This window comes from Larimichthys crocea, chromosome XVIII (assembly GCF_000972845.2).
Source record: "Larimichthys crocea isolate SSNF chromosome XVIII, L_crocea_2.0, whole genome shotgun sequence".
Taxonomy (NCBI): domain Eukaryota; kingdom Metazoa; phylum Chordata; class Actinopteri; family Sciaenidae; genus Larimichthys; species Larimichthys crocea.
In genome coordinates, this window is record NC_040028.1 from 2767046 (window position 1) to 2792397 (window position 25352).

Consider the following 25352-nt stretch of genomic DNA (forward strand, 5'->3'; position numbering starts at 1 on the left):
TGCACCAGTGCTGGCCTATGCCGACTTTTCTCTCCCCTTTATTCTTGAGGTAGATGCCTCGTATGGTGGTCTTGGGGCGGTATTATCGCAGGAGCAGGGTGGTAAGGTGAGGCCTATCGCATATGCCAGCAGGAGCCTGAGGCCCAATGAGCGCAACATGACAAACTACAGCTCTATGAAATTAGAGTTTTTGGCGCTCAAGTGGGCCATGACTGAGAAATTCAGGGAGTACCTGCTCGGCCATAAGTGTGTGGTCTACACGGATAACAATCCACTTAGCCACCTGTCCACGGCTAAGCTGGGTGCCACTGAGCAACGCTGGGCGGCACAGCTTGCCTCCTTCGATTTTGAACTCAAATATCGCTCCGGAAGGAGCAACAAAAATGCTGATGCTTTGTCCCGTCAGCATCCACCTGGGGTTCAGGACTTGGAGTCCCTACTCCCTGTGACCGCCCTCCCCAAACCTTTACGGCAGGCCCTGCAGCTTCCACAACCTGTGGCATCTCAAGCAACAACGGTTGCCCTGCCTCAGCATACACCCTCCGATATTGGTACCCTCCAACGCATTGACCCAGTTATTAGGGAAATCCTGGGGTTCTGGGAGCAGAAGCGGCGTCCCAATCAGGAGGAGCGCAAACAGCTCACTAAACCTGCTCTGGCCCTGCTCCGCCAGTGGGACCGTTTGATTGATAAAGGTGGGGTCCTGCACCGTCAGGTCTTCCGTTCAGATGGTGCAGAGGCAGTACTTCAAGTACTGCTACCTGCCTCCTTAAAGGAGGAGGTTTTGACAGAAGTGCACCAGAGACATGGCCATCAAGGGGTTGAACGAACCCTAGAGCTACTCCGACAGCGTTGTTATTGGCCCGGTATGTCTTCTGTTGTGGCTCGTTGGTGTCAAAACTGTGAGAGGTGCCAAGTCGCCAAGGACACACAACCAGCTGCTCGTGCCTTTATGGGACATTTGTTGGCCTCTCGGCCTAATGAAATCCTGGCCATGGATTTCACAGTGCTGGAACCCACCCATAATGGGCTGGAAAATGTCTTGGTCATGACAGATGTCTTTAGCAAATATACGCTGGCTGTAGCCACTCGTGACCAACGAGCCTCTACTGTGGCTCAGGTGTTAGTCACTGAATGGTTCTCAAAGTTCGGTGTTCCGGCCCGTATACATTCAGACCAGGGCCGTAACTTTGAGAGCGTACTTATTCAGCAGTTGTGTGCTCTCTATAGCATTGAAAAGTCTCGCACTACACCCTACCATCCAGCTGGCAATGGGCAGTGTGAAAGGTTTAATCGGACACTTCACAACTTGCTCTGCACATTGCCAGAGTCTCGGAAGCGAGACTGGAATTGCTGTCTGCCACAACTGCTGTTTTCTTACAACAGCACTCCCCATCAGACCACGGGGGAGTCCCCATTTTTCTTGATGTTTGGGCAGGAGCCAAGGCTCCCAGTTGACTTCCTGTTGGGAAGAGTGGAGGAGCCAGTTCATGGTAAGGTTAACGAGTGGGTTCAGGAGCATCAGTCTAGATTGCGGGTAGCCTTTGAAGGTGCCCGTGATAAGTTGAGGATTGCCGCGGAACGTAGAAAGATCCATCATGACCGGCATGTCCGGGACGTCCCATTGGAGGAGGGACAGTTAGTGTGGTTGAGGGACTACCATAGGAGAGGGCGGCATAAGATTCAGGATCGATGGTGCCCCGTGGTTTACAGGGTTGTAAAAGCACCAGCAGAGGGAGGCTCGGTGTATACCATTGCACCGGCCGACAACCTTGACCACATCAGACGGGTTCACCGTACGCTTTTAAAAGCTGTGGTTCGATCTGCCCCCCTCGGTGGTATCTCTGCCCCTCTTTCACCTCCTCCCGACCTGCCACCTGTGGAAGATGAGTCAGGAGATGGTGACTTGTTGGTTCTGAGGCCTGTAGAGTCTTCTGTGACTCCCATTCAACCAGCGGCAGTGCCCCAACATATTCCGGAGTTGCTGGCTTCAACATCTGACCTAGCCTTAACATTGCCAGGCCCTTCAGTGGCACCTGCCGCCGTGGCAGCAGATGTCCATTCAGTAGTTCCACCAGGCCCATGCCCTAGTACCAGCAATGCGGCTTTACGACGGACTGTACGGTCCACGGCTGGTCAACATTCTAATGTTCACCATCTTCCAAGACCTTTGGGGGGACCGGTTCAGGGAGCAGCAAATGTGCTCCATCCTGCATCTAATGCAGTGTTGGCCCTCTTTAGACCATGGAATTAGCTCTCTGATCTTCGGATGATCCATCGTCGGGACGACGATGTAAAAGAAAGGGGGGTAGATTGTGGCAGTGGGAGCTCTTGTCTCCCTCGTTCTCCTTGATTCTGAGCCCTGCCTAATTTGGGGGTGTGTGGTTTAATTAGCCAATCATAATTAGGCCGTAGTGTAATAAGGGGTAGGGTGTACTTCGGCTCCCCTCTTGCTTGTGACCCGTAGCCACGCCCCCTCCTGGTTGCCTCACTCCGTGCTCACATGAGCAGGTAAGTTAGCGGTAGCTTCACCGTTGCGTGATTTTTAGATGTTGGCTTGGTGTTTTACCAGCAGCCTTGTTCTTATCAGGCAGCGTTGTGTGCCCCCCCCCTTTCTGTGCCGAATGCCCTGTGTGTCCAGATGAAAGCATAAAGCTCTCCTCCGAGCGTCAGACTCACCTATCGGTACGTGCACCTCATGATAGCCTCTTAGGCTCGCACACAGGTATGAATACTAATTGTTTGTTTGTGTCAGGGCCATGTCGAGGAGCCCTGCTGTTTTGACTCCACTGCTGTGAGGTCCGGTCTAGCCTGTCACCCCGGCGGTGTTGTCTGTGTCATCCTTTTGGAGTCGGCTTCGACGGCTAATCGCATTCAGGCTGCACGCTTGGTCCTGAACGCCATGGTCTACTGGCCAGTGGTGTGGATTAGGGTGGTGTCGTGATTAACCGGCATTAAACACTATATTAATATGGTCTCCCTCTAATGGTTTATTTATTATTCTGACCCAGGTTTGGACGGACTGCGGGTTGAATCTCAGCTGTTTGTTCTTTTCTTGTTATACAGTGATTTCTGTTACTCAGTCATTATTTACTGAATTGATTTACTGTTTAATTGGTTTGTTTGTTTGTTTGTTTGTTTGTTTTTGGTTAAGTTTGGTTAGGTTCTTGATTTATGTATTTTTGTTAATTTTGTTTACCTGCACCAGTAGTAGACCCACTGGCAGCTGGTATTGTTTTCTTTCGTTGCCACTTAATTGTTGCCAATTTATGGTTGATTGTTTTCTTTTTCTTTTTGTTGATTTGAATCCCACTGAGTCTTCATCTTGTCCTTTCAGGTGCTGAGAGCTGAAGGTGGTGGTCCTGGTGTCCTTGGTGGTGGGTCCCCTTCTGTGTGTGTGTGTGTGCGTGCGTCGGGCACCCCTGGTTTGTTCCTCCTGTTCGTGTGTTTGAGTTACGCAGGTGGTCCGGGTGCTCCTTCCCTGGGATTCCTCTCACTGTGTTGACCTTCCCCTCATCCCCACAAGTAGGCCTCAGCCCTGATAGTGCTTCCCCCTCCTGGTATGAATGGTTGATTTTAAGTAAATTAGTCTTGTTAAATAAAATTGTATTTTTACCATCAGAACCACGTCTCCTTGCCACATTTATGACTAACCTGGCTGCCTTATAATTAACAAGGCAATCTATTTCCTCGGGTATAACTCCCGAGGTGGCGTTGTCGGACAATAGTAAATATTCCCCCCCCTTAAGTATTCTCCCTTTTTGTTTTTTTTTTTATTGGAGACCAGCATTATACAAGTATCAGTACAAAATATAAAGTTATTCCACAGCTGTTTTCCACTCTTTTTCTCTTTTTTTTTTTTAAATGGAACATTAGAACAATGAACCAGGGAGGTGAAAGAGGAAGACTGACAATAATAATAAAGGTAATAGATAAATAAATACACGATGCCCAGCATGTTCTCTAAAAATAAATAAATAAGTAAATACAATAAAATAAAATAAAAGAGATTGGATGCATCAGATCGATTCAGTTGGGGTCCAGAGAGGAGAGGGCATTAACATGTGTGATGAGAGGTTGCCATCTTTTATAGAAATTAGCTGCTGAGCCTCTTAGGGAATGTTTAACTTTTTCAAAAGATAAGAAGGACATTAAATCACTTAACCAAGAGGTAGTAGGAGGGGCGCTTGGGCTTTTCCAATGTAATAGAATACGTCTGCGGGCTATGAGCGAGGCAAAGGCGACAACATCAGAGTTTTTTTTAGTGAGTCTAGTTGGATCACGAGGTACCCCAAAGATGGATATCAAAGGGCACGGTTTTAACGTGATATTGAGGGCTTTGTTTAACAAATTAAAAAAAACAAGACCAAAAATTGACTAGTTTGGGACAAGAAAAAAACATATGAACATGATCTGCTGGAGACAAACCACATCTGTCACAAATATCGTTTGTGCCTGGAAATAGCCTACTAAGTCTGCTTTTTGAATTAAACTAAGACGAGCACAAGAAAACGTAGAATTAACCCTAAACAATGCCTCCTCCCACCACTCATCTGTCAAACCGAAGCCAAGCTCCCTTTCCCAACTATCTTCACAGGGGAAGACATATTCGAAGATATGAGGTCATATAAAACGGAAATCTTGCTATGAGCTAATGGAAGAGAGAGCACCTCAATGATAAGAGATCCCGTTGGAGCTTGAGGAAAAGATATAAAGTTTGTGCGAGCAAAATTCTGTACTAAAGTATCGAAACAAATGAGCTTGGGGTAAATTATATTTAATACGGAGATCATTAAATGCAGCAAAAAATCTCTCCAAGTATAAATCTGAGAAATGAACCAGACCACTCTCTCTCCACAAAGTGAAAGCTATATCTGTGTTGGAGGGGGGAAATAGATGGTAGTTGCAAATAGGACTTAATGGGATGGGTGTTGAAAGTCTGAAGTGTTGCCTAAATTGTTTCCAAATGTTCAAAGACGGAAGTACAATTGGGTTTTTAATATAACTAGGATAACGAGAGGCAAGAGCAGAACAAACCAGAGCTGTCAGAGAAGAAGGATGACAAGAAGCATCTTCCATTTTGCACCAGTCCAGGCTGGGAGAATTACACCAGGCATGGATTTTTTGAAGATTGGCAGCCCAATAGTAAAATAATAAGTTGGGCAAAGCAAAGCCCCCTGCTGATTTGCTTCTTTGGAGCGTTGTTCGACGCACTCTTGGATTCTTACAGCCTAAATAAATTTTGAGATCATTTTGTCTAACATTTGCAAAAACGATTGAGATAAAAAGATTGGAAGACACTGAAAAAGAAACAAAAATCTTGGAAGAATATTTATTTTAACAGAATTTATTCTGCCTATCAAAGAGAGAGGGAGAGAGTCCCAGCGCGCCAAATCAGTCTTAAATTCCGTAACCAACTTTGTAAAAAAAAAATTTTGTGTAGTAAGGGGAGGGAGTGAAGGATATGACCATTTCAGCAGTTTGGGACGTGTTAGGAGATAGCACAATATTTAGAAGTCTCCTAATGTTAGATGATAGTTGGCGACCTCTAACGAACCCTGTTTGATCCAAGGAAATTTTATCAGGAAGACAAGGGTCCAAACGGCATGCTAGCATTTTGGCTAGAAGTTTTACATCTGAATTTAATAAGCTTATCGGTCTCCAGCTGCTACATTTATCTAAGTTCTTGTCTTTTTTGGAATGAGATTAAAGCCTGATTTAAAGTTGGAGGCAAAGAGCCTTGCTTCAGTGAGTCTCAAAACATGTCTATAGCAAAGGAGCAAGTTGATGGGAAAACCTTTTATAAAAGTCAACTGGAAATCCATCCAGCCCTGGAGCTTTGTTATTTTGCATTAATTTAAGACAAGAAGTTAATTCTTCCAATTGTATGAGCCTTTCCAACTCCTCTTTAATACGAGGATCTATGGCAGGTATATCAATGTTATCCAAGAAGTTATCCTTTGTAGTCTTATTTACAGGAGGTTCAGACTGATAGAGGTTAGAATAAAAGGAAGCAAAGGTAGAATTTATTTCAGCTGGGATGGTAATTAGGGAATGGGAGGAGTCTTAAATTTGTGATATGAAATTTGAGGCTGATTGACGCTTAAGTTGAAGTGCGAGGAGACGGCTGGCTTTATCACTGTATTCATAGTATGTCTGGTCCGTCTTAGAAGGTACTCTGCTTTATATGTAGAGAGAAGGTCATAATCAGATTGTAATTTGACCCTTTTAGCATACAGTTCTGGACTGTGAGAGTCCGAATATTCTCTATCTACGCTGAGAATTGCATCGATAAGCTCTTGCTGTTTTTGTTTATTTTTCCTAGCGAGATGTGTACTGTATGAGATAATGTCTCCCCTAATTACTGCTTTAAATGTTTCCCATAACAGAGAGGGTGACGTGGACTCAGTCTTGTCAATCTTCAATCTTCTTTGAAATATACTCACAAAACTCATTTTTAGCTAGCAGCCCTGTATTGAACTTCCATTGTTTTATAATACTAGGTAAGAGTGCTCAATCTAAAGTATGAGGCGCGTGAATGGAAATAACGATGGCAGAATATTCAGTGGATTTTACAGCGGGTAGGGGAGCCCTGTCCATAAAAAAAATAATCGATGCGGGAATAAGCTTGGTGTACTTAAGAAAATTCTTTTGAGAGTGGGTGGAGCAAGTGCCAAGCATCTATGCAGCCCACCTGACTCATAATAGATGAAAATGTCTTCGACATGGCAGAGGGTATAAGCACTTTCGGGTGGGAACAGTCGAGTTTGGGATTTATTACTGGGTTCAGGTCTCCCCCTACAATGAGACGGTGAGAATCCAAGTTGGGAATTTTTGAAAAAAGAGAAGTCATAAAGTTTGGGTTGTCCCAATTAGCGGCATAAACATTAACCAATACAACTAAAGTTTGATATAATGTGCCACTTACTATAACATAACGCCCATAGGGATCAGATATGATCTGGTCAGGGGAAAACTGGATATGTTTGTTAATAATAATAGCAGCGCCCCTAGATTTACTATTGAAGGCCGAATGAAATATTTGCCCAATCCATGGTTTACGCATTCTGCAATGATCGTTGATACGCAAATGGGTCTCCTGAAGAGAAGCAATGTCAGTGTTAAGACTCTTGAGGTGTGAAAACACTTTAGATCATTTTATCGGTCCCCCAAGTCCGCGGACATTCCAACTCACAAGCCAAATACCAGACCCACTCTGCCCTCTCTGGGAGATATTTGGATTAACCATTAATCACTTAAAATACATAGATATTAATAAGAATAGTGGAAAATAAATAAGCATCCTGGTTAAGCACCAAATGAACATTACAGTAGCAACCAGATGAACTTAACTTTAAAAAAAAAAGAAACACAAAAAACCTCCCAATAAATAAAGAAAAAACACACATTTCTCCAAAAACGTATTGGCCAGTGTTTAAACTGTAAACCATCCATCAAGTTGCTTCCTAAACTCGTCACAACAAAACAAGATGAGTTGCAGGACCGAAGTACATGCAACCAGTTTACCATGTAGTACGTTCTGCCTCCTAATGAACCAAGATATACGTCTGTGGAGGCGGCGTGGTGCATCAGCTGTAGGAGAGAGGTGTGGAGAGGGCTCAGGAGAGCAGTGCCAGGTGAGAGTGATTAGCACACCGGTTTTCTGTTGAGCTAATCACTCTCTCCTTTTAAAACACAGTAGCATGCTGGACCTGGGACTAGAGACGCACGAGAGACACACGCGCCCTGATGTCGGCAGCCCTGAAGGACCAGAAGCCTGCGAACGGCACCGACGGAGCTGCTTCCTGTACCGTGCAAAACCAAATCCTGAAAATAAACAAGTTAAAACCTCATCTGTGTGAGTCTTACCTGCCGAAGGAATCCACAGTGGCATCAGGCTACGCCACATTGGCACCCAACGTGGTTCAGCAGGCGAACAGAACAGACACAGGATGACAGAGCCACAACACCTGATCATGTCGCTGGCGCACATGCTGGCGGAGATCGCGGCCATGAGCCGGGACCAAGGTCTACTCGGCAGGCAGCAGTTGGCGGCGCTCCAGGGCCAGGCGTAGAGACAGACCCAGCTCCTGGAGGCAATGATAAACCGGGCATGGGAAGCATCTCCAGCCCCCTCACTCGTCGGTCTCACACTCCATAAAATGAATGAACATGATGACACACAGACGTTTTTGGAGATGTTTGAGGCGACGGCGACAGCATGCGGCTGGCCGGAGGTGGAGTGGGCCGTGCAGCTGCTCCCCCTGTTGTCTGGAGACACGCAAACCGCAGCGCTCGGCCTGCCTGCCCCTGCCCGAGGACGGTATGGAGTAAAAAGGGCCATCCTTGACAGGCTGGGTTCCTCCACGGAGGACCATCGCCGCCGTTTCCGGGGAGCAAAGCTGGGTCCCACTGATCGGCGAGGGCTGGCTAATGGGTCAGATCATCATGGAGCAGTTTGTGGAGGGGCTCCCAACTGCCACCTCGGACTGGGTGCGCTGCCACCGCCCAGCGGACCTCGCCGTGGCCATCAACCTGGCGAAGGACCATCTGGCCGTTCTCTCCCGAGCCCGGGCACACAAGGGTCAGCCAGCCTCTCCCGCCTGTCCCACACCGGCACCCCGGAGAAGACCTGCACCTGGCCCCCTGCCACACCCACCTGCTCGACCCTCTCCTCCGCCCCAAACTAATCCTCCCTCTCCTTTTCTTTCTCTCCAGGGTCCAGCCGCTACAGGCGCTGCTCTCAGCCCGCAAAGGGGTTCTTCAGGCGGCAGGGCAGGAGTGTTGGAGGTGCGGTCAACCCGGACACTTCCGCCGTGAGTGCCCGCTCATGGAGGTCGGTCAAGTCGTTCGGGTTGTCGGCCCTCCAGCACCCTCCCCCAGTCAAGGAGGGAGGAGTGTTCCGGTAAGGATTCAGGAGGTTACACATCAGGCGATGGTGGACTCGGGCTGCATGCAGTCTATAGTTCACCAGAATCTGATTCGCTTTGATAGAGGCAAGTTGGGTGGATATTAGGTGTGTGCATGGGGATATTCACAGATACCCTGTAGTACCAGTGGAGATTCGGTTTAAGGGTAAAAAGCATAGCGTGAAGGCTGCGGTTAGCTCCCGCCTGATGCACCCCTTGATTCTGGGTACTGATTGGCCAGGGTTTGATAAGCTAGTGGGGCAGTGTGTGGGGGTGCATTCACGGCCGACAGGGACATGGGATATGTGCGCTGTGCTCAGCGGTGACGCGAGGTTGTCCGACATTGCAGATGGGGAGGTGGAGCCGGCGGTGCCTTCACAGGAGGCGCCGCAGGTTCCTGTGTTTGACTCCATGGAAGATTTTCCACTCGAGCAGTCTCGTGCGATACTCTACGTTTTGCCTTTGACCAAGTGATACAAATTGATGGTCACATGGTGTGCCCTGACACAGCGTTAACATATCCACACTTTTCATTGCGCAGGGACAGATTATACAGAGTGAGCCATGACACTCAGACAGATGAAATAATTACCCAGTTGTTGGTACTAAAAAGCCGCCAGGAAATAGTCTTGAGGCGGCTCATTATAACCCGATGGCTGGACATATGGGGTGTGAAAAAACACTGAACCGTGTAATGGCCCGATTCTATTGGCCTAGCATTTGGGCAGACGTGTGCCGCTGGTGTGCGTCTTGTCCTGAATGCCAGTTAGTTAACCAACCGGCCATCCCGAGAGCGCCTTTGCGCCCATTACCATTGATTGAGGTCCCATTTGAGCGTATTGGGATGGACCTCATCGGGCCATTTCACCGGAGCGCACGTGGATATCGCTTTGTGTTAGTTCTCGTGGATTACGCAACACAATATCCAGAGGCAGTGCCGCTGCGCACCATCTCTGCAAAGAGTGTGGCGCAGGCACTGTTTCAAGTTATCTCCCGAGTCGGGATCCCGAAAGAGATCCTGACTGACCAAGGCACCCAATTTATGTCACAAACACTGAGATAACTGTACGGATTATTGGGCATCAAGTCAATTTGAACCAGTGTGTACCACCCTCAAACTGACGGCCTCGTTGAGCGCCTGAATAAGACTTTGAAGTCCATGATCCGTAAGTTTGTGCACGATGATAGTCGCAATTGGGATAAGTGGCTAGATCCTCTGTTGTTTGCAGTGCGCGAGGTACCCCAGGCCTCCAGGGGATTTTTACCCTTTGAACTGCTGTTTGACAGGAGAGCACGTGGGGTTTTGGACCTGGTTAAAGAAAGCTGGGAGGAAGGTCCGAGCCCAAGTAAAAATGAAGTTCAGTACGTCCTGGACCTGAAAGCAAAACTCCACACACTAGGACAGTTATCATGTGAGAATTTGCTCCGGGCCCAGGAACGTCAGCAGCGGCTGTACAACAGAGGATCATGGTTAAGACAATTTTCACCGGGAGATAAAGTGCTTGTATTGCTCCTATCTTCCAACTCCAAATTACTCGCCAAGTGGCAAGGGCCCTTTGTGGTCACACGGCGAGTGGGTGACGTTGACTATGAGCTTGTGCGATCTGACAGGGGAGGGGCGACACAGATTTATCACCTTAACCTCCTTAAAGCTTGGAGAGAGGCTGAGTCTGTTTCCCTGGTGACGGCAATTGCAGGGAGAGATGAGTTGGGGCCTGAGGTATCAAAATCGACCAATCCTGCCTCGCTCTGTTGTGAAAACCATCTCTCACTGTCTCAGAGAGCAGACATTGCCAGGTTGCAGCAGAGTTACGCTGATGTGTTTTCCCCCTGCCAGGACGCACAAGCCTTATTCAACACCATGCTGAGACTCACTCGGGCGTGACAGTGCGTTCATGGCCCTATCGGCTACCTGAACACATGAAAAGTGGTTCAGGCAGAATTGAAAGCAATGTTGGAGATGGGTGTAATAGAAGAGTCCAACAGTGCCTGGTATAGCCCCATCGTTCTTGTAGTCAAGAAAAATGGGTCTATCCGGTTCTGTGTGGACTATCACGAGGTGAATGATGTTTCACGGTTCGATGCCTATCCTATGCCCCGGGTCAACGAACTCCTGGATCGCCTGGGCACTGCTCGCTTTTTTACGACGTTGGATTTGACCAAGGGCTACAGGCAGATTCCATTATCTCCAGAGTCCAAGGAGAAAACGGCCTTCTCCACTCCGTACAGTTTGTACCAATTCGTTACACTTCCGTTCAGGTTGTTCGGGGCCCCAGCCACATTTCAACGCTTCATGGACCGGGTGCTGCGTCCGCATGCTGCATATGCTGCCGCCTACTTGGATGATGTTATCATCCATAGTAACACCTGGGCGGAGCATGTGCAGCAGGTGGCCACGGTGCTCGAGTCACTGAGGTAGGCGGGGCTCACGGCCAACCCGAAGAAGTGTGCAGTTGGACGGAGGGAGGTACGGTATCTGGGGTACCACTTGGGCGGCGGGCAGGTGCATCCACAGGTAGACAAGACAGCAGCGATTGCAGCCTGCCCAAGGCCCAAGACCAAAAAAGAAGTGCGGCATTCTTTGGGGCTGGCCGGCTATTACCGGCTATTTATTCCCAACTTCGCCTAGCTGACCAGCCCCTTGACCGACCTCACCTGAAAGGGTGCCTCAGATCTGGTCCAGTGGACGGAACAGTGCCAGGTGTCGCTTGAGAGGGTAAAGCAGGCCCTCTGTGGGGAGCCTCTTCTCCACACACCTAACTTCTCTCAGAGGGCTGGGGGCCGTTCTGTCCCAGCAGGTGCAGGGCGTCGACCGCCCGGTACTCTACATGAAGGATGCCAACGCCCAGATCACACGTTGGTATCTGGCTCTGCAGTCGGCTCTGTGGCCGACTTCCTTTCCCGCTCCCATGGGGGGGGGGGGGTTAGGCCGGATGGCTCCCCGGCCTAACCCCGGCGGTGGAGGTATGTGGAGGGGGCATGGTGCATCAGCTGTAGGAGAGAGAGAGAGCAGCGCCAGAGTGATTAGCACACCGGTTCCTGTTGAGCTAATAACTCTCTCCTTTTAAAACACAGTAGCGTGCTGGACCTGGGACTAGAGATGCATGAGAGACACGTGCGCCCAGATGTCGGGTTAGTTGGCCATAACCTGGTGACTTTAAACCGTATATAAACTAGCGGTGGATTTTGACGCTCTCATGTCAGGGAATTAAAGTGCGTTTCCTTGAGTAAATGAGATGTTTTATATATAAACAAAACAAAAAAGCCCATGAAGTAAAGCAAAACAAGTCACAGCTGACCATATTACTTAAACACTGTCTACATTTAACTGGAAATTAAATGGAGTGATATGTGGTACTGTTCATGGTGTATGGTCCATTTCAACAGTGTAGCCGCACCTCACCTTGAGAAAGTCCAGCCAAGGAAAAATAGTAATAAAAATAGTGGTTCCAAAAGAATTGCAAGGTCACATACATCAGTGATCATTCCCCTCGCTCCCTCTTTCACTTATGCGTTCCTCGCAAAACCGCTCCGCTTGCTCCCAGGAAGGTGACGCGCAGCCGGGCATGGTAGATCATGCTGAATCAGATCCCTTTCTTAAAAGGCAAGGATTTCACCTGGTTGAAAGCAGCTCGCCTCTTCGCCACTGCAGGACTGAAGTCTTCGTAGAACTTTATGTTATGACCTCGATAAGTCATATTGCGGTGTTCCTTTGCCCATAGTAACACTCTCTCTTTATGGATGAAGCGGTGAAAGTGCACTATCACGGGGCAGGATCCCTGACGAGGTTTCGGTCTGAGACTACGATGAGCCCGGTCAAGTTCGGGTGTGGAGTTCAATAGTGCCTCTGCAGCCACTTCCTTGAATAAATCTGCCATGAATTGTCTCGGATTACTACCTTCAATGTCTTCAGGAAGCCCAGGCTCCAGGCTAACGATGTTATCCGAGTGAGTCGAGAGGGCCGTTTCCATCTCTGAGCTTGTAGAGGTGTGTTTAGCCATGGTGGTGGTAATGGATTCAAGAGCTGAGTTAATCGGGGCGAGGGCCGTATTCAGAAAGGCTGTGAGCTCCGCAGTGGTGCTTTTCCTAGATTTTATCAGTTCGATGATGAGCGTTTCCAAAGTGAGGGATGAAGACTCTGACGCCATGTTGCTAGCTCCAAAACACCAGGGGCCAGAGCAGCAACATTTAATCAAATTTGAAACTGTTGGCTAAAGATAAACATAAATACAGTAAGATTTTGAAGTTGCATTGTTGGATTGGACACTGAAGCTGTCTTAGTAAATTAATTTATCTGATTATAATATTGATTTATTTTGTCTCACTGAAACCTGGCTGTATGATGATGAATATGTTGGCTTAAATGAATCCACTCCTCCCAGGCATTGTAATACTCATATTCTAAATTAAATTATAATTCATTTGAAAGTCTTGTTCTTAGCTTTACTCATCTAAAACAATACACCTGGAACTGCGACCTGCTACAATCTGATCTACTATCTCTGTTAAATTTAGATAAAACTGAAGTTCTTTTAATTGGACCCAAACACCTCAGAAACTTAGTTACTTTAGATGGGATCACCCTGGCCTCCGGCTCCACCATAAAGAATGTTGAAGTTGTCTTGGCTTAGGATATGTCCTTAACTTAGACATGAAACTAATTTCAAGGGCTGCTTTCTTTCACCTATGTAACTTCGCAAAAATCAAACACATCATGTCTCAAGCGGATGCAGGAAAAACTAGTCCACGCATTTGTTACTTCTAGGCTGGGCTATTGTAACCATTTGTTATCAGGCTGCTCCAATAAGTCTAGTAGGACTTTGCAGCTAATTCAGAATGCTGCTGCACGTGTTCTGACAGGAACCATGCTTCTTTGCATTGGTTACCTATAAAATCAAAAATAATTTAATTTATAATAATAAATATTAATTTATTTCATGCAGCCCAATGTGCTTCATAGAGTAAAAAAAAAAACAGAAATAGACAACTATGGATAGAGTCTAGCAAAATAAAATGAATAAAATTGGACCATACAATTTTATAAAAAAAATATGTAAATTAAAAACAAGCATAGCATAAACACAGCCATCTACCAGGATATTTTTGAGAACTTCATGCTTGCTTCAGCAGACGAGTTTTATGGGGATGCAGACTTCATCTTCCAGCAGGACTTGGCACCTGCCCACACTGCCAAAAGTACAAAATCTTGGTTCAGCAACCATGAGATTACTGTGCTTGATTGGCCCACAAACTCACCTGACCTGAACCCCATAGAAAATCTGTGGGGCATTGCCAAGAGAGAGATGAACGGGAAAAGACGAAACAATAAAAAAAAACTCAAGGCCACGATTGAAGCATGTTGGTCTTCCATAACACCTGAGATATGCCACAAGCTGGTAGCATCCATGCCGTGCGGGATTAAGGCAGTCATTCGTGCAAAAGGGGCCCCAAACAAGCAAGATTTTACTTTCAGAGGCCTGATATTTTTGTATTTAAAATTCTTATTTTTATTGTTTTCAAGCAATATATATTGTGGTTTTCTGATGCTGCAAGTCCTAATCAGCAAAATCAAAACAAATAAAAGCTTGAAATATCTCACTTTGCATGTAATGAGTCTATAAAATGTATTGGTTTCACCTTTTATGTTGAATTGACTGAATAAAACAACTTTTGCACGATATTGTAATTTTCCGAGTAGTACCTGTATACATGGTTCACATGCAAATGTGGAGAGAGATGGTGGAGTGATGTGCAACCACCCTAAGGTTGATTTTGTGGTAGTATATAAATTCAACAGCATAGGACCTAAAATGGAACAGTCCAGTCAGATACGACCTGAACCAATGTAAGACCACTTCGAAGAGGCCAGCTCAGTTTTCAAGTCTGTGTTCTACCTATATATGCAAGTGGAAAATAAGAAAATTGGTTGTCTCATACAGTTTTCGAATCACCTGCTTATTTTACACCTATAATAGTCATGGTGATTCATGATAATTAGTTGGAATGTGTTAGAATTTGTTTTATTAACAGAACATTGTCGGTGATGAGTTTAGAATGTGTCAGTACAATAGAATAAAATCTCATTAAAACAGTCGAACTGATGAATCGTTCGGTTACTTAATCTATTACAAATCTTTTATTTTAATTTTTTTATGATAACACAATAGTGTAACAAATATTTGAAAACCAGACTGGCAACTTTTGATGAATTGTTCGGTTACTTAATCTATTACACATCTTTTATTTTCATTTTTTTTTATGATAAGACAATAGTGTAACAAATATTTGAAAACCAGACTGGCAACTTCTATATATCAACTTCTATATGAGTTCAAGGATCTTATTTGGAACATGTGAGGCTGTTGAATTTATTGATTCAAATACACTACTCACAAAGTTAGAAATATTTGACTTTCAGATGAAATTTCAGAGTGCACCTAAAATGCACTTTAACCTTTACAGGTGACCTCCTCTAAACTTTTAAATGCACATGTCCAACTGTTCAATGTTTCATTACTTATTGCATAACATGCTGTTCTCTAACAAGGTGATTAAAAATCACAACAAGTGTGTGATTCATGAATGGACCACTAAATGTTCTGCTTCAATGACAGTTTATATTTAAATAGTCCTCTTCATCATGCTGTTCACATTTTGACATTATGAGACAAAGACAACACCTAATAATCCATCAACAGTACCTGGCCATTGTAAGGCCTTAAATGGGATGTACTTGGAGGGAAGTTACCACTGAGCTTACAGTGTCAGAGTGTCATCAGCAGGTTGCAGTAAGTCGACTTGTGAACAGCAAGAGACATCCGTCACATGACAAGTTACTGAAACACTGACATTTTTTGTTGTTGTATACCCACCACTGTTAGCTTTTTATTTAAATTGTTACCATTGCATTGCTTCTACTTAAATGCACTACTTGATGATATAATATCACTGTAACATGAACTTTCTATATTTTCCATAAATGTCACCTGAAAGTCAAATCTCTTTGTGAGTAGTGTACGTACCATATTTCACTATAACACACATATATACACATAACATGTCAGATATATTTACAGTATGTTCATATCACTAGAGTAAGGCTGCAGTATTTGAAAGGTAACAATGAGTTTTATAGATTTCCTAAACCAGGGGTAGAACATAGCATAGACCACTGGATTTATACAAGAGTTAAAATAAAGTAGCCAAACACCAAAGATTGAAATTGACACGGTGCTTGACCTGTCGTCACCTGCAAGAGAAGGATAAAAATAAGGACAGAAACATATTAGAAACACAACCACAATAATGCCAAGAGTTCTGGCTGCTTTTCTCTCAGACTTCTTAGCGGTGACACTAACTGAACCATGGACAGTAACAGCTGCAATATGAGACCTCGTGGCACGAGCCTGAGACACAGCCACCACAAATACTCTTGAATACAAAATAACGATGACAGCAACAGGGCTAAAAAAGGTCAAGACAACATCAACCATTCCTGTCATGTAGTCAATTACAATTATGCACTCTCCATAACAGGAACTATGTCTGTCTGGATCTTTCAAGAAGTTGATTATTATCACACCATTATAGAACACAGAGCAGGACCAACACAGACAAACACAGATTTTAACTCTTTTCTGAGTAACTTTGGTGGGGTAATGCAAAGCATCACAAATGGCCACATATCGGTCAAGTGATATGAGCACCATGTTTCCTACTGATGCAGATGTAAGGATAAAAGAGGCATAAAAATATAGTCCACACATGAAACTTCCCAAAACCCAGCAGCCCTCTAGGAGAAGGATTCTAAGCGGCATCAACAGGAGGCCAACGAAGAAGTCTGAGACAGCTAGGGAGAGGAGGAGGAGGTTGGTTGGGGTGTGGAGCTGCCTGAAGAAAAAAAAGAATGAACATTGATCATGTTATTATATGAAGCAGTTGTGGAAGTCCTAAAAGTATTCTCAACAGTTTGAATCATCAAAAAATACAAACTATGTATTACTTAGCCTGGTTTCCAACATTCAAATCAATAAAATCGTCACAGAGTATTAGTTGTAGCTATAGTTGAGTTCTAATGACATCATGCAAAATGAATGAATAAATGCGTTTGATATTAGGTAAAGATATTTATGCTTATAAGTTTATTTTAATGCCTGAAGTGGGAGATAGAGATGATGACCAGCAGGTTGAGAGTCACAGTGAACAAAGAGATGCACGACATCAGGATGTAAATGAAAATAGTCTCAGTACGATGCTGCAGTGGTTTCCTGCAGGAGGTGTTGAGAAGTTCTGGAAAGCAGAGTTCAACTTCTTCCAGGGTCTCCATAATCAGAGAGGGAAAAAGAGACGGGAAGCTGATGAGCTCTGGCTACTCGTCAGCTCTGCATTATGAAGCTGTTTCATCTCACTCCTCCTCCTTTTCTGAGAAGCAGAAAAATAAATAAAGGTTTGATTACGTGATATAATGATTAAATACATTTAAATATATCCCCATACTTATATGAGTCCGTAACTCAATTAAATTTTCATAGTTTTAACAATTACCAAAAAATTTGTTTTTATAAAATCTAGAACGAAATTGAACATTCCATTTTATTTTACATTATCAGTCAGTGTGGTCCTATAATTAGCATCTACTTGTGCGGTAAAGGGAGAAAGTCCATGAACATTGTAGAATGCATGTCATATCAGTGCCTATTTATGAATATATATATTTATTTATTGTCAGTTTGGAGAGAAAAAAACAAACTTCAATGAAAAGCAAAACTATGAGCGTTTGAAGGATTTACCTGAACACTGAAAAGGAAACATGATCTTTTGGTTCTTAAGTGAGAAAGATCTTTTCGTGGTTTTACCGACACCTCAATGTGACAGACGAGCCATTTTCCTACCCTAAAATTTGTTGCCAAGATTGCCTACCAACTGTTGAATTCCTGTTTTCTCTTACCATTTATACTGTATTTATTTTTATATATTTTTTTCTTTCCAACATTCTTGCCATTTCATTAACACGTTCCCTGAATTGTGAATTGTACCTTGATAATCTATCTGGAAAAGCAGAAATCATGGCTAAAGGTCCAATGTATGTGTAAGATACAGGTTGGTCCATTTACAAAGTATAGCAGAAATAGAATATAATGTGTATGTAACCCACATGGGTACTAAACCCATTTATCTCATTTAAGGGTGTTGCCACAAGATGGCGCATCAGCCCTTACTCATTTTCAGGGTCAAGTGCATAAGCGCACTTTGACCTGAGATGTTGACTAGAGAGAGCCCCCCATTAGTGAGTGAATTAACGGATGTTAGTAAGAAAAAAAACATCATAGGAGTCAAACATTCATGATTTATCAATTCAAAGCGCTGTCTAATAAGTCTCTTGCTTATTAGGAACAAATATTGGGCATGAGTGGGATAAGAAGAGCCACTTCACTGCGTGAGCCTTTTTTTAAGGAACTCTGGTAAGCCTGGATGCTACATGCTAAGAGGCTAGACCTCGGTTGTTGTTCATGGTTGATGTAGCTGTTGTATAAAAATGCCTTCCATTGAGATGATTTTATGAAACCAATCTGAGGTACAGGAATATTTCCTAATGTTTAAACTCACTTTGGTATTGTTGTATCATCGTGAACAGTAAAAACTGACCAAAAAAAAAAAAGATCGCTAGCTAAGTTAGTGAGACGATAACGGTAATCACGAGTGGTTGCTATGGTTACGATAGCTCAGTTATTACCTGTAATATGTAATATGAGTGCTGACGGTGTAGCTGGGTAAGCTAACATGTCGCCACAGTAGTTAAATGGGAGAAATAGAGGAGGCATATGATGCATATTTGTATTGATATTATTGTCAGTTTGTGATAATTGTTTTATGATAATTGTTATGTACATAAGGTGTTATATTGCACTGTAGTTGTTTAAATACTGTTTGTTTACAGATAAAAAGAGTTAAAAGGAGAAATATGCTGCAGTTAAAAAAAGATATATAGTAAATAAAGAAGCTGTTTAAAAATATAAATAGGTGCATTTATATTAAAACATCAGTTCATGATAAAGTACAAAATTTCTAAAGAAATTTTGAGTGTGCCTGACTCTGGCCCCGTCGCCCCCATACATTATTACTGACACTGCTCAGCAAATTCAGTACTAGAAAATTCCCGCAGAAATTTTGAGAGTGACGAGTGGGCTGTTGCCGGGGTCTGTATTCAAAAAGCACACCTCAAATAGTCATTTTTAACATGTTTATTTAGACACAAGAGCAGCTAGTGCTTACATGCTAGCAATTACCGTTAGCATGTTAGCATTAGCATATTAACACTAGCATGTTAGCGCTGATGCACAGACACGCTAGCAATTAACATTAGCATTTTAACATTAGCATGTTAGCATCAGCAATTACCATTAGCATGTTAATTTTCAAGTCTGTGTTCTACCTATATATGCAAAAGTGGAAATCGAGTTCAAGTCTGTGTTCTACCTATATATGCAAAAGTGGAAATCGAGAAAACTGGTTGTCTCATACAGTTTTCGAATCACATGCTCATATTACACCTATAATACTCATGGTGATTCATGATAATTAGTTGGAATGTGTTAGAATTTGTTTTATTAGCAAACATTTTCGGTGGTGAGTTTAAAATGTGTCAGTACAATAGAATAAAATCTCAATAAAACAGTCAAAGTGATTAATTGTTTGGTTACTTAATCTATTACACATCTTTTCTTTTCATTTTTTTATGATAACACAATAGTGTAACAAATATTTGAAAACCAGACTGGCAACTTCTATATATCAACTTCTATATGAGTTCAAGGATCTTATTTGGAACATGTGAGGCTGTTGAATTTATTGATTCAAATACACTACTCACAAAGTTAGAAATATTTGACTTTCAGATGAAATATCAGAGTGCACCTAAAATGCACTCTAACCTTTACAGGTGACCTCCTCTAAACTTTTGAATGCACATGTCCAACTGTTCAACGTTTCATTACTTATTGCATAACATGCTGTTCTCTAACAAAGTGATTAAAAATCACAACAAGTGTGTGATTCATGAATGGACCACTAAATGTTCTGCTTCAATGACAGTTTATATTTAAATAGTCCTCTTCATCATACTGTTCACATTTTGACATTATGAGACCAAGACAACACCTAATAATCCATCAACAGTACCTGGCCATTGTAAGGCCTTAAATGGGATGTACTTGGAGGGAAGTTACCACTGAGCTTACAGTGTCAGAGTGTCATCAGCAGGTTGCAACAAGTCCACTTGTGAACAGCAAGAGACATCCATCACATGACAAGTTACTGAAACACTGACATTTTTTGTTGTTGTATACCCACCACTGTTAGCTTTTTATTTAAATTGTTACCATTGCATTGCTTCTACTTAAATGCACTACTTGATGATATAATATCACTGTAACATGAACTTTCTATATTTTCCATAAATGTCACCTGAAAGTCAAATCTCTTTGTGAGTAGTGTACGTACCATATTTCACTATAACACACATATATACACATAACATGTCAGATATATTTACAGTATGTTCATATCACTAGAGTAAGGCTGCAGTATTTGAAAGGTAACAATGAGTTTTATAGATTTCCTAAACCAGGGGTAGAACATAGCATAGACCACTGGATTTATACAAGAGTTAAAATAAAGTAGCCAAACACCAAAGATTGAAAATGACTCAGTGCTTAACGTGTCCTGGCCTGCAAGAGAAGGATAAAAATAAGGACAGAAACATATTAGAAACACAACCACAATAATGCCAAGAGTTCTGGCTGCTTTTCTCTCAGACTTCTTAGCGGTGACACTAACTGAACCATGGACAGTAACAGCTGCAATATGAGACCTCGTGGCACGAGCCTGAGACACAGCCACCACAAATACTCTTGAATACAAAATAACGATGACAGCAACAGGGCTAAAAAAGGTCAAGACAACATCAACCATTCCTGTCATGTAGTCAATTACAATTATGCACTCTCCATAACAGGAACTATGTCTGTCTGGATCTTTCAAGAAGTTGATCATTATCACACCATTATAGAACACAGAGCAGGACCAACACAGACAAACACAGATTTTAACTCTTTTCTGAGTAACTTTGGTGGGGTAATGCAAAGCATCACAAATGGCCACATATCGGTCAAGTGATATGAGCACCATGTTTCCTACTGATGCAGATGTAAGGATAAAAGAGGCATAAAAATATAGTCCACACATGAAACTTCCCAAAACCCAGCAGCCCTCTAGGAGAAGGATTTTAAGTGGCATCAACAGGAGGCCAACGAAGAAGTCTGAGACAGCTAGGGAGAGGAGGAAGAGGTTGGTTGGGGTGTGGAGCTGCCTGAAGAAAAAAAGAATGAACGTCCAACATTCAAATCAATAAGATCGTCACAGAGTATTAGTTCTAGCTATAGTTGAGTTCTAATGATATCATGCAAAATGAATGAATAAATGTGTTTGATATTAAGTAAAGATATATAAGTTTATTTTAATGCCTGAAGTGGGAGATAGAGATGATGACCAGCAGGTTGAGAGTCACAGTGAACAAAGAGATGCATGACATCAGGATGTAAATGAAAATAGTCTCAGTACGATGCTGCAGTGGTTTCCTGCAGGAGGTGTTGAGAAGTTCTGGAAAGCAGAGTTCAACTTCTTCCAGGGTCTCCATAATCAGAGAGGGAAAAAGAGACAGGAAGCTGATGAGCTCTGGCTACTCGTCAGCTCTGCATTATGAAGCTGTTTCATCTCACTCCTCCTCCTTTTCTGAGAAGCAGAAAAATAAATAAAGGTTTGATTATGAGATGTAATAATCAAATACATTCAAATATATCCCCATACTTATATGAGTCCGTAACTCAATTAAATTTTCATAGTTTTAACAATTACCAAAAAATTTGTTTTTATAAAATCTAGAACGAAATTGAACATTCCATTTTATTTTACATTATTAGTCAGTGTGGTCCTATAATTAGCATCTACTTGTGCGGTAAAGGGAGAAAGCCCATGAACATTGTAGAATGCATGTCATATCAGTGCCTATTTATGAATATATATATTTATTTATTGTCAGTTTTGGATGTATGTATGTATTTGGAGTTTGGAGAAAAAAACAAACTTCAATGAAAAGCAAAACTATGAACGTTTGAAGGATTTACCTGAACACTGAAAAGGAAACATGATCTCTTGGTTCTTGAGTGTGAAAGAAATCTGATTTTCCATGGTTTTACTGACACCTCAATGTGACAGACGAGTCATGTTCCTACCTACCTTTAAAATTTGTTTTCCGGGGGGACAAGATGGCGTCGTAGAGTAGGCAGCGTTGCCTAGTGAGCTCCGGTGGCATTTGTCAGTTTATATTTCTATTTTACACATTTGAACGGTGAAAAGTGGGGAATTTTAGACGGGAAGTTTTCTAACATGAGTCTGGACGGTTATTTTTCAAAAGCCCCGGACAACATGCCCAGAAACACGAAAAATTCGTCGAAGAAAACTTCTGCTAATGCTGAAAACGAGGGGGAGCCAAGTGTCTCGTCTGGGATGCCGTGCGCGGATGCTCTATGGAGTCAGATATTGTTCAAGCCCTGGACAGAATAACTGACAACCTTACTAAAGTAATCGACACCAAGATTTCTACTGTCCTGGAAGCCATTAAAGAACAGACCTCGCAGATACAGGCGGTCGTCGCCCGAGTGGGCGAAGCAGAGAAACGGATTGCTGATGTGGAGGCCGCGGCTACATCATCGGAGGCGAGGTTGGCGCATCTCGAGAAGCAAGTGCATGACATGCGGGAGCACATTGACGACCTCGACAACCGAGGTCGCAGATGCAACATACGTATAGTCGGCTTGCCCGAAGGATCAGAAGGCTCGGATTCAGTGAAATTCTTCGAAAGGTGGATCCCTGAGTTCCTCCAAATGGATACGAAGGCGGGACGCCTGAAGCTTGATCGCTCACCGGTCCCTAGCACTAAAACCCGGCACCGGTCAACGTCCCAGGCCGCTGATAGTTAAGTTTCATAACTTCACGGATAAACAACGTGTGAAGGAGGCAGCGCGTCGGCTCGGGTTCCGCCGGTCTAACCAGGAGGACACCACACATAAGGAACCCAAGATCTCCTTCTTTAATGACTATTCAGTTGAAGTGGTCCGGAGACGTAAAGCTTTCGATGACATAAAGGCGCGGCTGAGGAACATGAACATGGACTATGCATTGCTGTACCCGGCTACTCTGAAGGTGATGGTGAACGGGACTCAGAGGAGATTTGACACGCCGAAAGAAGCCGCTTCGCTTCTACATTCACTGGAGCGGAGGTCTGAGGACACTGCTTCCCAGTAACGTGTCTGCCAGAACGTGGCTTTATATTGCCTGATTTAATTCATACACGTTGCGTGAGTATGTTCTGATTGCTCCGTCTCGGCGCATATATGTGCGTTTTATATTTGAACATGGGTTAATGTTATCCACACACCAAGTTATGGTCACTGTGAGCAACCTCGGTTTTTGTTTATTCTATGAGTGAGTGTCAGAGAAGGACAGGGCACAGCCTCATTCATTTATTATTGACAGATCCGTTTCTTCTTTTTATTTTAGTTTATGAGGCTCGTGCGGAGAGAGCGATGTGGAAGAGGTTTAAAAGGCCCTGCGGGTCAAGTGGCAGGGACAGCCCCCGTTGTATTTGGGCTTTTTTGTTTTTGTATGTTAGCTCCTGTTCAGAGTTGTTGTTTTCCCAGCTCAGTGACTGCTTTTACTGTATTATGCTGTTTCAGTTCGGTGCTCGGAGTGAGTTATGTGTCTATATAGAGGGTTGATTTAAACGGTATGGCAAGTAATAAGCTACGCCTGTGTACATGGAACGTAAGAGGGGTCCATAGTCCTATTAAAAGAAGGAAAATACTCACCTTTCTGAAAAAAGAATACATTGATATTGCGCTTCTGCAAGAAACACATCTGGATGATGTAGAACACCCGAAACTACAGCAGGGTGGGATTGAACAGGTATTTTTCTTCTCATTTACCTCAAGAAGTAGAGGAGTGGCAATTCTTGTGAGAAAGAATCTTCCTTTTTCAATAATAGACTGTGTTAAAGACAAATATGGTATAGGTATGTGATAGTCAAGGGCAACTTACTAGGTACGGTTATTTCCATACTGAACGTCTATTATCCCCCAGCTCACCCGTCAGATTTTATAACTAAGGTATTCTTAGACTTTTCTGAGATCCCCTCAGATATTTCCATAGTGGGTGGGGATTTTAATTGTATACTGAATCCCCTTATTGACAGATTCCCTCACAAAGCTTCACCTCTTTCCTCTCAAGCTAAGTCACTCAATTCTATATGTGAAGATTTAGGATTTGTTGATGTATGGAGGACAATTCATCCTTTGAGTAAAGAATACACTTTTTTTCTGCACCCCATAGGTGTCATAATAGCGATAGACTTCTGTTTTTACCTGGTCTCCTTAATTCAGTTTTATCTTGTATAAAGGTAAATATTGTCATCTCAGACCATGCCAATGTGGTGCTGGATCTCTCCTTAAAGGTATCAGGAAACAGAGAAAAATACTCGAGACTGATGATTCCAAATGTTTAAGGACTCTTGCTTTGTATCCTATCTTAACACTGAGTTTAGACATTTTCTTTCTATTAAACTCCAGTCGACGGATATACCCCTGTCCTCCTAGGGAAACTAGTTAAGGCGTACAGTAGAGGGATTTTTATTCATTTTCAGCGGAGCAAGCGGCCAGCGAGCAGGAAATTGAGAAAGCAAAATCTTGTAATTGGATGAAGCCTTAAAGCAAAAGAGAAGCCTATTTGATTCCTACTCCTGCCCGTACTGCCAGAAGCACTATCCGATATCAGCAGTCAGGTCAACCTTAGATAACCTCCCCCTCACAACGATGAGGAGTCCAAATTAAAATATTACTAGGACAAAGATTTTATGACATGGAAATAAACCTGGAAAATATTTGGATACCTTACCAACAAAAAGATCAGAATCACAAGCCTGGCAGCTTATTTGTGATGCTGCAGAAGTAATCGTATATATGACAATAGTCTATAAATGGACGCCTTAAAAATGTTTTTATTGTAGACTGTATGCATACTGAAACAACCGCAGGACGCCGCTGGATTTAATGGAGGATTTCTCTTTTCTCATCTTATTTGGCCTATATATCCAGAAGAACAGCAGCGGACCAACTCAACACGCCCCCATTTTTTTCCAGGAAAGTGAAGTATTTGAGTGCTATAAAACCTTACAAACGGAAAAGCTCCTGGGCTAACGGATGGTTTGTAGTAGTGAATTTTAATAAAGAATTTCGTGATTATTAGTCAGACCCACTACTTGAATTAGCCGCGAACTACTCTTTTTTGCATAATAATTGCCCATCAACTCTAAGTAGGAAGCAAATATTTGTT

General features: G+C 43.3%; 1 long non-coding RNA gene across 1 annotated transcript; it reads left to right on the top strand.

The window, feature by feature from the left end:
- The first annotated feature begins 2333 nt into the window (after nt 1–2333).
- Nucleotides 2334–3744, top strand: LOC113748121 (uncharacterized). Its single transcript, XR_003464137.1, has 3 exons — nt 2334–2511; nt 2591–2685; nt 2756–3744. It is a non-coding gene; the product is annotated as an uncharacterized LOC113748121 (long non-coding RNA).
- Nucleotides 3745–25352: the final 21608 nt, after the last annotated feature.